The 12,508-nt window shown below is 33.2% G+C and overlaps 1 long non-coding RNA gene across 1 annotated transcript; it reads right to left on the bottom strand.

Annotated features, from left to right (window-relative positions):
• Positions 1 to 10,774: 10,774 nt before the first annotated feature.
• Positions 10,775 to 12,112, bottom strand: LOC140692110 (uncharacterized). The gene is made up of 2 exons (XR_012067658.1): positions 11,933 to 12,112; positions 10,775 to 11,021 (listed from the first exon to the last, which is right to left on the bottom strand). It is a non-coding gene; the product is annotated as an uncharacterized lncRNA (long non-coding RNA).
• Between the last annotated feature and the right edge of the window lie 396 nt (positions 12,113 to 12,508).

Genomic DNA, 12,508 nt, shown 5'->3' with positions numbered 1-12,508 from the left:
TAGTAGAATTTAAAAATATACCCAAAGAAACAGTTGCAAATTTCTCGTGGTCTCTGCTTAGCATTTTGTTCAATGTTTTGCATATTTTTGCCATTTTATTTTTCTTAGAAGAGCTCTTTTCAGCACCCCGTGTAAGATGTATCAGTTTTGTTTTTTTCATCTTATTCAGGTTTTGTTTGTCTGGTAAAGTCTTTATTTTCACCTTATATCTAAGTGATAACTGTGATAGTTTGAGTATTCTTGGGTGAGAGATTTCTTATTTCAGTATTTTGAAAATGCCATTAAATTTACCCTTGGCCTATGTTTTCTGCTGAGAATTCTGCTGAAAGCCTAATGGGTGTTCCTTTGTAGATTATCATAACATATTTTGGCTGCCTTTAAAATTTTACTCTGTCAATGATTAGCCAATTTGCATATGACGTATCTTGAAGGAGGTCTCTTTGCCTTAAAGTTATTGGTGTTTTGTTGGCTCACGGACTCATATATCAGTTCCTTACACAGGTTCGGGAAGTTATCAACTATTACTTCTTTAAATAAACCAGCAGCTACCTTCTAACTTTCTTCTCCCTCCAGGATTTCACTCTAAAGTGCACTTCCTGAAGAAGTCTGATGGCTATTGTAGAATTTCCTCACCTTTTAATATCCTGTATCTCTGCCCTCTTATATTGTTTCTAGTTTTTTATTGGTGAGTTTTCTAAACTCTCTTCCACAAAGGCAGTCTGCTTCCAATGCTTTTTGTTGCATTCTTCATCTCATTTACTAGTTCATCTGGTCTAGTTCATCTGGTCCTCCAATAAAATTTGGTTATTATATAGTTTCAGTCTCTTTGGTAATGTATTCCTTATCAGGATTTAATTTATTACTAAGCTCACTAAACTGCTATCTGAGTTTTGTTTTTTGTATTGAGTTTCTGTATGACAACTATTTGGATACTGTATTAGTTATATGGCAATATACCATGACTTTAAGTTTGTTTGCTGCAGGGTTGATATTGTGTGTGTGTGAGCATGTGCATGTTTGTGTGTGTCTGTGTCTGTTTCAGTGTCTGTTCTTGTGTAACTTTGTGTGTGTGCCCTATAATTTTATTGTGATCGGTCATGGTCTTGGTAAAGTATTGCTCTGATGACACTAAATAACAGATTGGGAGTTGGAGACCTTGCCTTTTATTTCTGATAATTTGCAATATTGTACAATATTTCATTTTACTTAATTGAGCTACCTCTGATAATATTTCAAAATGGCACTTTCCAGTCGCTACTGTCTGGATAAAAGATATGCTTTCATTGTCACTTCTTAGACTTCTCTGGTAGTTAATGCCACTGTTGTCACTGGTATGGTGAACCCTTCCTTTTATCTGATATCCCTTGAGACACAGTGTACACATTGAGGAAATGTGTAAAGACAGGTGGGTAATTGGAATCAGGCAAGTGCCTTTTCCATGTCCAGTTTTGCAAGGTAACTTGTCTCCACCATTGTGAATGGGGAGTTAGGACAGTGTCATGAATGTCTGAGTGTCTGGAGGATGGAATTTCTGTCTCCATTGTGGCTCCTTCCTAGTTACCAGTGACCATGAGTACTGGTGCAGTTGGAGGCTGAAGCTGTGTCAACCACTGAGACCCTGTTTCTATTGGGTTCTCTGAGCCTGTGGGCTCAGGTGCCCTAGTCAGTGGGGCTTGGTTGCAGGCACCAAATCTGCTCTTCCCTCAGTTGAGCCTCCTTTATGTGTTTTAGTGCACCGAACTTCAACTGTACATATGCATTCTGGAGTATTGTTTTGTGTTGTAGTTATTTTTGTTGAGATGTGAACGTTTTACTGACTGTAGATTTAAGGGGAGAGACAGAAATAGTTTAAACTTATGTTACTTTTTTAAATATATATACTTTTTCATTTAAAAGCTTAAATTCTAATAAGGACATTATAAGAACAATAAAGAAAGTGAACAAATCACCACCCTTAAAGTCATAGTACTACAAACTATTTTGATTTTCCTGGGTTCTTTTCTTCAAAGTTATTCCCACATAGATGCATATTTTACTATAATATATGCCTATAATCTCTTTAAAATAATTTAAATTATTAAAATATTTCTCTGTGCTGTAAATATAGCCCAGTTGCTTCTCTAATTTATCACTCATAGCTTTCACATTTCTGTCTTCCTCATCCTTCTTGACTGTCCCCATAGGAAAACACTGCTTGGTACACTACACATATATATGTGATTCTGTTCCTGTTTATATATGATTACTTCTGTTATCTTTAGTTTCCTCATGGAAGTGATAACTAAGAGTGTTTATCTCTTTTTGACTTATTTTCATATGTACAACACACTCTGGGTCCAGTCACATTGTTCCAAATGGAAGAATTCTATTTTTTGATATGGCAATGACTAAGAATTTATTATGTTATCTATATCTCACATGTACTTCAGCCAACCATCTGTTAATGGGCAGTTGAGTTGTGCATCTATCCTTGGCTATTATAAATAATGATGTTAAAAACATTGTGGGTAATATATCCTTTAAAGTTAATGTTTTCATGTTTTTACAGATTTATATCAAAAGCTGGAATTGTTTCAACATATAATGCTTCTATTTCTAGTTTCCTGTGCACTGTTTACACTTTTATACTAGTGGATGCATCAATTTGTATTTCGACCAACAGTGTACCTGGGTTCCCTTTTATCAACATTCTTATTAATGGTTGTCATTTGAAGCCTTTTTAATAGCCATTTTGGTTGCTGTGAGATTATATTTCATTCTGGTTTTGATTTATGATTTCCTAAAGAATAGCAAAGTTATGTTTCTATTTATGTGAATGAAAATCATCCACATGTCTGTTTTTGAAAACCTTCCATGAAGATCCTTAAACTGTTTTTAAGTTGGGGCCTGTGTTTTAAAATACTGAGTCTAATTTGCTACATATATAACAGATATTAACACCTTGTTGGTCTTACTGTCCGAAATTTTTCCTTCTATTCTGTGTGTTGTCATATGTCTTGTAGAAGGTTTTCTTTGCTCTGTAAAAGGTTTTGCACTTCACACTTATAGAAGAAGAAGAATCCCTGTATCATATAGTACATCTAATTTTTCCTCAGTAAAGAAAAAAGTGTTATTGCTAATTTTACTTTTTTTTCATTTGGAGAGAGATCAAAAATAAATATTGCTATCATTTACCTCAAAGACTGTTCTCCTCATGTACTTGATCAGAAATTGTCTATTTTCAGGTTTTACATTTAGGAAATTTATCCATTTTTATCATATTTTGTGTTCTATAGAAGGAAGTGCTCATACATCTTCCTTTTACATGTACTGTTCTGTTTTCCCAGAACTACTTGTTGAAGAGACTACCTTTTTCCATTGTATACTCTTGCCTCCTTCATTGTAGACTAATTGAACTTATGTGTGTGGGTATATTTTTGAACTCTTGATTTTGTTGCATTGATCTATGTGTCTCTTTTAGTGATAAATTTTGATGTTTTGATTACTGTATCTTTGTAGTATGTTCTAAAGTCAGTGAGTATAATACCCACAGCTTTGTTCATTTTTCCAAGATAATTTTAGAAAATTTGGCTCTTTCCAATTTTTGTATAAATTTTATTATTTTTCTCCTTATTTTTTGAAGAAACATATGGATTCTGTGAAAATAGAAATTTACTAAAACAAAAAACCTAAGAAAAATGGTTAATGTGGAGGATAAATCATACAATATTAAACAAACAATGGATTGATATAAAAATCAAAGGAAACATATATAAAGAAAAATGACAACAAAAACATAGTCCATGATGTAGAGCAAAAACAATATTAAAAGGAATGCTTATAGCAAAATAATCCCACTTATACAAATAAGAAACATCTCACTGTTATAACACAATCTTACAAACAAAAGATGTAGCAAAACAATAAAAAAAACTTGTTAGTAGAAAGAAAGACAGCTGAAAGGTGAGAACATAAATAAATAAAATAATGATTAAAAATACATTCGATCTCACTAGATAATGGCTTTTGAAAGATAAATAAAACTGATAAACCTTAACCAGACTCATGAGTAAAAAAAGAGTACCGATTAATAAGCTCAGAAATAAGTGAGAAGTTACAGCTTATATCAAAGAAATATGAAGCATCATAAGAAGATACAACAAATTATATGTCATAAAATGGAAACCCTAGAAGAAATGCCCAATTTCTTAGAAAGGCATAATCTCCAGGATAGATTGAGAAATAGAAAATATGAACAGATTATCACAAATGAAATTGAATAAGTAATAAAACAAAATCTCCCAAGAAACAAAATTCCAGCCCTAGACAGCTTCACAGGTGAATTCTGCAAATCATTTACAGAAGAACTATCACCTATACTTCTCAGAGAATTCCAAAAATTTGCAGAAGGAAGGCTTCTTACCCCACCTTTCTGTATCACACTATTACTGAAACTGGAACAAATACCTCAAAAAATTACAGATTAAATACTACTGATAAGCATAGATGCAAAAATCATCACTAAAATGTTAGCAATGCAAAAAATACATTAAAAGGATTATACATTATGATTAAGTCCATTTTATTCCAGGGATGCAAAAGTGATTCATTACCTATAAAGTAATCAATATGATATATCACACTAACAAATTAAATAATAAAAATTATATAGTCACATCAATAGAGTCATAAAATGTTTTCACATTTCAGTAACTATTTATGATTATATTTCTCCTCAAACTGGGCATGAGGAAACATACCTCAAAACAGTTAAGGTCATGTATGACAAGAACTCAGCTAACATGACACTCACTGATTAAAAGTTGAAAGCTTCTCCTGTAAGAGCAGGAAGAAGACAAGAATGCTCTCTCTAACCAATTTTATTCAGTATAATATTGAAAATTCTAGCCATAGCTATCCAAAATAAATGTAAATATAATATAGTTAATAAAGAATAGGAGTAAAAGAATCTGTTTGCTGATGATATACTTTTAACAGAAATCCTAATAATGACACCTAAAAACTACTAGGGCTTATCAATGCATTTGATAAAATTTCAGAATGTAAAATTAACATACAGAAATCTTGCATTTCTGCACAATAACAACAAGATAACATATAGAGAAATTGAGGGAACTGTCTCATTTACAGTTGCATTACAAAAAAAAATCAAGAAATATATCCAACCATGGAGGTAAAAGACCTGTACCCAGAAAACTATGAAATATTTATAAGAGAAATTGAAGATAATGCAAACAGATGAAAGGGTATACTGTGTTCATTGATGAGGAAAAATTATTATTTAAATGACAGTATTACCCAAGAAAATACACTAATTAAATTCAATGCCTATTAAAATCCAAGGGCATTTTCAGAATTTAAAATAAATAATACTTAAATTTACATGTAAATACAGAAGTGTTGAAATCACTAAAAAAATAGGAAAAGGAAAGAAAACAAACAAAAAATACAAACATATTTGTCAAAGAAAAAGGGGATGTGTCTCTTCCCTGGTTTAAAACTAGAATACAAAACTAATGTAATAAAAATTATATGGTAGTGGCACAGAACAAACAGAATAATGGAACACAAAGAATGCCTAAAAATGAAATCAGACAGTTATGGTCATTTAGCGCATTAAAAAAATGAATATACAGCGTGGATAAGGTAACCAGCAGACATATGAAACCGGTCATCACTAACCATCAGAAAAATGCAATTCCAAAACACAATGAGATTTTATGTCAGTCCTGTCAGAATGACTATTATCAAAGATAACAAATATAAGTGTTCGTGAGGATGTAAGGAAAAGAACCCTGATGCACTGCTTGAGGGAATGTAAATTTGTGCTGCCACTGTGGAAAACACTATGCAGTTTTATCTAAAAATTAAAAAGGAAATATAATCCAGTATTTCCATAAATGGATACTTATTCAAAGAATATAAAAACACTAACTAGAAAAGATAAATTCAAACCTATATTTACTGCAGCATTTTTTACAATAGACAGGATATAGAAGCAAATTAATAGCTCATCAATAGATGATGGATAAAGAAAATGTGTGCTTATAGAATATATATATCTACCCATTTTTTCTTTATATTTTATAGATTTATCTATATCTATATATATATATATATGTACACACACACATAAAAATTCAATGGGTTATTACTCAGCTATAAAAAGAATAAGTTCTTGTCATTTGCAAAAAATGGTTAGACCAAGAGGGTAATATGATAAGTGAAATAATTCAGAAAGAGAATGACAAATGCTGTATGATTTTACTTGTATTTGGAATTTAAAATGAATGAACATAACACAATAGAAAAGTAGATATAGATATATAAAGAAACAGGTTGTTCACAAGAAGGAGGGAAATGGGATGAATAAAAAGAAATATTTGTCGAAATTTAAGAGAGAAAATTTTCCAGTTGCAAATTAAATGAGTCAGGGACAAGAAATGTGCTGTATGGGGAAAAGTAAATAACTATGAAATAACTTTAAATGGCAACATATCATATCTAGATATATTCTGGTGATCAGTTTGAAATGTACTATAAATTGCAAACAGAATGTTGTGTAAGAAAAACTAACACAGTTTTTACATTAAAGTACACCTCAAAAACAAGAAAACATATTTATAGAAAAAAGATTTGTAGTTAAGAGAGACAGGGGTTGGGAAAGGAGAATTTGACAAATGCACTCAAAAGCAACAAACTGCCAGCCGTAAAATAAACGTGTTCGAGGGATGCCCCATAGTAACATGAAAATTACAATTAATACTGATTTATTTTACATATGAATGTTGTTAAGACAGCACACCCTAAGGTTTCTCATCACAACGAAAAAAATTTGTATTTCTTTAATATTGTATCGAAATGAGATAATGAATTCTCACTAAAGTTGCTTTGATATTTATTACATGATACTTGTAAATCAAATCACAATCCTCTGCACCTAAACTTACACAATGTTCTTCGCCAATTATATCTCAATAGAAGCAGAAGGAAAAATACAAAGTGAATGGCCATTTTTTCCCATGTCATTTCTCATTATTGTTTCTGCAGCAAGTAAACTTGAGTGGTGAAATGCTTATCCTAGGTAAAGATACTAATAAATAAGTGATTCTAATAAATTATACATAAATATACTGTCAGAATTAGTGTTTTACCATGCCTTAAACTTTCTTCATGTTAACAGCCCACTGCTTCTGTAGCCATCAAAATTTCACTCTGTGTATTCATCTGAAATTAGGAAATGGATACAAATTTAAAACTGGCTGCTCTTGCTCTGAGTGGTAAAGTTCACTGTCTCTGACCGATGGTCTCATCTCCACGACAGCATCGGTAAGAAAGGAACATGCTAGGTTGCTGAAAATCTCAGCATGGCAAAATCTCAGAACTACAATTCTTAACTGTTTTGCAAAGGGAGTGCAATACTGACCAAGACTTGATTTTGGATAACAATGGTTGCATTAGGAGATGTGAGGATAATCCCTGAGATCCACAACAAATATTCTTGCTCAAGTGCTGGGCTAAGATGTGTAATGGTTCTGAATTATTGGCACTGAGGACTGCTTTCAAAATGATGACTACGCTCACTTTATTCCAGGTAGTCCAAGGAAAGAAAGATTATTGCAATTTCTAGGTGAATGGGATTAAGTCAGTGGTTCACTCTCTATAAATAAGTCAATGGGTTTTCAAAGCCAAAATAAGATGTGTCAACAATGAGAATTAGAAAAAAAAATTAGACATAAGCATAAATTAAAAAGGAGACACAGGCCTGTGCTGGTCTCTGGGGACTGGAGAATGCATATGTCTCAGTCCAATTCAAGGTTTCAGTGGCTTGCCGTAGCATCAGCTCGGGATTCAATGAACAGTTAACAATAAGGATACTGGGAGAAATGTAATCTATCTCTCCCTGATCGGAAGGAAATCTGGTGGCTCAATGAAACTCTTAATTCACAGAGATTCTGCCAGATGCAGAGGAATAATTCACTGATGACTCAACTAAGACAAACTTAGTTACTGCTTAACAATCCATCTTCACACACACACACAGCGGTAGATATATTTGTAGTAGATAGTGGGAAGGATTCATTGGGCAGGGCTAAGAGAATAGTTTTCAAACACCAGCCAACTTTTGTACTTTTGCCAATAGTCTAGCTTTTCCCAGGTAGAAATCTACATATGGACAAACAATATTCTTCTTTTAGATTTCTAATATTGAAAGTAAATTGGAGCCTTTAACTTATCAGTATAGAACCTTGTTAACATGATCATGGTAAGACCAACTGTGTGATAAGAGAGCTGGAAACTAGCTGCTGAACCAGCTCATCTGAATCCCAGACTGCTAATGTAAGCAACAACAGAGCCAACATCAGAGTTGAGATAACAATCTTAAAAGCTTGATGTTTCTTTTGTAGGAAAAACCACTGCTGTCCAGACAAAGATCTCCTGCAGTAAGTGGGCTCTTTTCTTCTATTGGTTAAGGTCATATTGGTGGGATGTTGCAAGAGCTTACCCTGGCCCATTTGCCCTTTTTCCAGATTATCAAAAGCTTTCTTCACAAATGGTGACAAATTTTCAGGGCTTTATGTTGCCATTCCAGGCTTATCAGCTGACACTGGCTGCATGATTATGAGCAGAAGCCTTAGGCTCCCTGACCTTGTCTACAATTTTTCCAGCATTTCAGGGCATTTTACATTCTGATAATGCTTCACCTTTCATTTTAAATTAATTGGAAAATGTCAAAGTCTTCCATAAATAATTTATATTTCATAATACCTGCAGAAATTTGGTTTCTTGCAGTTGGAAAATTTTTCAACTCCAATACCCTCACCTCCTTCTAGTTCACACAAATTTGATTGCAATTTGGTTACTAAATATGACAACCCCCAACCAAGGTTCTAGTACCTCTTAGATACTAACTGTGTGAAGGTTAGAAAGGACACAAGTTATGTGGGGTGTATAAACCTACATCAAATGTTTGCAATGGCACTGTCTCATCTGGAAAATGCTCTGATTCTAAAAGTAAATTAATTAGAAAACAGTATAGTTATCAGAATGGGGAAGAGAATCAGCTATTTTGTGGTGGGTGGGTGATGAAGAGATAGGAAAAAATACAGCAAATGAGAATGGAATCCTTTAGGCGTCTGTAGGCATGAATTAAGAAGAAAATAATACTTTGTCTCCTGTACCTACCTCCACTTCGTGTCTTGAGTGACTAGACCTTGAGCTATGAAAAGAGCTAGTTTGTGGTGAAGAGTAAAGACCATAACGAAATAGTTTGAAAACCATAAGAGATTTGTTGTTTCAGAAAAGTAGATTTTGCTTAAAGTGAACATGTATTTTTCATTCACTAAATACTTAAATGCATCCTGTGGCATGTGCTGTGCTTACTGTGCTGGTATCAAAATTAGACAAGGAAAGGGGGATAGACAGAAAACATTTGGAGGAGGTGGATTTAGTGCTGAGACTTGGAAAGTGTAAGTAGGTAAAAGGAGGACACCAAATGTTCAAAGATGAGCTGGAGATAAAGTGGTGAGTTTAGAGCTAACATAGCTGAAAAGCATTTGCCTGGATGTTTATCCAGATATGCTGAAACATAAAGATATGCCAAGATAGTCCGATGCCAGATTTATAAAGAAATGAAAAAACTAAGTTGAGTTTGTAGGCTTAGAGTTTGAAAGGCTTTTAGTGACAACCTGAGGACTTAAGCTTGACTTTGGATGGTACATTAAATCAACATTAATTATTGACAAGAAAATATAGTGAAGGCTCTTGAGGGCAGGAAATGAAAGCACCAATTTGAATGCTTTCAGAACAGCACAAAAATAACAAATATAAAATTACTTCTTAAATTCTACCACATGATGAATGTGCCTTCTGAGACTACATCATGTGACCTTTATGATTCCAGGGATGACATAAAAGAGACCATGATCCCTGGGCTGGTTCCATCATTTATCTCCTGTTCCAACCTACCCTAACTTAACACTTTTGATACTTTCCAGGATGAACCCAAAACCACTTAGTAATTTTCCCTCTCTCCATGTTTTAATCTTTTACCAAATTCTTCCATTTTCTCTTCTTCCTTACAAGAAATTATTTAAATTTACTCCCATATTGTTCCATCAAATGATCATAAGAATCAAATATCTCTTTTTTTCTTTAAATGGTAACTTAGTTTCCCATTTAACTGTTAAAACTATTTAAAAAAATGGAAAATAAAGGTACAAATCTATGTTTACTGTTCAAATGAGAAAATTGCAGATATTTGTCGACATTTGCCAACATCAATTTTAATCTTTGTTTTACTGCATTATCTGGTAGTCCCCTGGAAGATCAGTTGTAATTAGGATGACGTTCATAAACTGAAGATGGCTGATGATTTCACATTGAAAGGGTTGTAGCTGATGTATCTGCTATCACTGGCACTGGAAACCATTGATTGCTCCCTGGTTGAAGTTTAGAAAAACGACCTTCATTGGAAGATATGTTGTGATATCTATTTGGATAAGTAGAAGGCTGCATCATCAGTCGAAAACAATTGCTCTGTATGGGAGACAAGATGCTGTACTGAGAATTAGAAGTTGTAGTTGTAATGAAGTTCACAACACGGCCATTTGCTTCAGTGTAGTTGCTTTGAGAGTGCCCGTGGAGAGTGGTCAACTGATTTAAAACAGCACGTTGATCCACTACACTTTGTTCTGGTGGTCTAACTGACATTGATGATGGAGGAGAAAAATCACCTCTGATCGGGATATTTGTATCACCAATTATGTGGCTATTAGAGGGCTTTATTATTAGAGGCATGTTTAAATCTGCAGAAGGTAAAAATGCACTTTCTCCATGAGTGTCAGCTAAAAATCAGAATTATGATTGTCCACATTACACCCTACTTTAAAGTGCTTCTTTTTGAAATCTTCAGCCAATCAAGATACCAGACAGTCATTTTTAATCCCAACTCTTCTTTTCATTCTCACTAGAAGCAGGGGAAAGCCACGTTTAAAATTTGGATTATGATAGAACTGCAGCTACAACAAAAGGAGAAATATTTTAGTAATATTTTAAACCAAAATACAACACTACAATAAGCCTAACCTAGAAAACCTCAGAGTTCACATTTACCATGCAAAGAAAATATCATCAAAATATGAACAATGTTGACGATATTTTGAAATTCCTTATTTGGAATATACACTTTTAAATTTTATAGTCATCAAATTAAAAAGTTAGCATTTGAAATAAGGGTGAATGCTACTTTTTAAAAGCAGCTTTTAAAATTTTTTAGATTTCTGGTAAGATTCATAGTTACAAGCAACTATCTCATAATCTTGACTACTTAAGGCACTGTCCTTTTTTTAGAAAAAATAAAGGATTTTAGCCTTATTAGTTTTGTACGATATTCAAAAGCTCACTTTACATTTATATTCTCATAATTTGATGTACAAAATAAAATTTTATACATAAGTTACCCAGCGGTAACTAAAATTACTTAATACCTTGCTTAAAACAGAGACTTCTACTTCTTCTGCCAGAAAGTCAGCCAGACAAGCAGAACTTTAAAAATTCTGCCGCACTTTACTAAACCCATAAAGTTTAATTTGTCTAACTAAAGTTTTCATACTTCCAGTTTCAAATATTCTGAAAGGGGCCTTTCTTTCCAAAACTTCCTTCTTAAAGATATCCTCATCAATCACTATGGAAGCTCCATTATCATCCCACCAGATGGATTTAATTTGGTCACTCCCAGCCAACTTCTAGAGTTTTCTTGGAAATGTCAGGAAACGAATGTCATTATCTTCATCTGGTTCAGAGACACAATGTGTGTAACATGGTCTTTTAATCAAAAATACTTGAGACAAAGTCTGAAAAGCATTTTCTTCAATTATAGATCTCAAGTCCAAGTCCCCAGAAAATGTTTGTTCACACAATAGAGATCTACCGGAGTTTCCTGAACCAGTTGGTCCATCTTTACGAGACACATCTTGAATTTCTGAAGAAACATGTGCCATCTCATATAACTTTTTCTACAAGTACTTTTCAAATCTGCATGATTTTGAGCACTGCAGCTTCAAATGCTGCTTTGGCAGGCCTGCACATTTAAACTGTTAGGCCATCACAATGGTTCTCAACCTGAGCAGCTGTGACATCACAAAACGACTGGTCTCCTAGCAACACAAGTGGAACATTCAGCCAGTGATTCCTTATCATTCATAAAGTAAAAATGAAACATATAGGATGCTTATATTTATAGTGTGATCTGCAAATATTATCCTCACAATATCTTTTAAAATTATTTAATTTTGGGGACTATGAAATAAAACCAATCTCCATCCTTTTGTACACAAATTTATAGCAGATTGGTGAACAGAGTATTAATAATGCACAAAATATATAAAATAATTTTAAAGTTTTGGAATTTAAAGTGAAATTTTTGTAAAACCTGTACAGAAAAGTTATAAATTTTCATCATCTTTTGTAAGTAAAGTGAAACATAATTTTATTAGGAGGTGGAAGT

The sequence above is a fragment of the Vicugna pacos genome, unplaced genomic scaffold (genome assembly GCF_048564905.1).
Source record: "Vicugna pacos unplaced genomic scaffold, VicPac4 SAC-SAT, whole genome shotgun sequence".
Classification (NCBI taxonomy): Eukaryota; Metazoa; Chordata; class Mammalia; order Artiodactyla; family Camelidae; genus Vicugna; species Vicugna pacos.
Note: the sequence above shows the minus strand (reverse complement) of the source record. Positions and strands in the feature narration are given on the sequence as shown.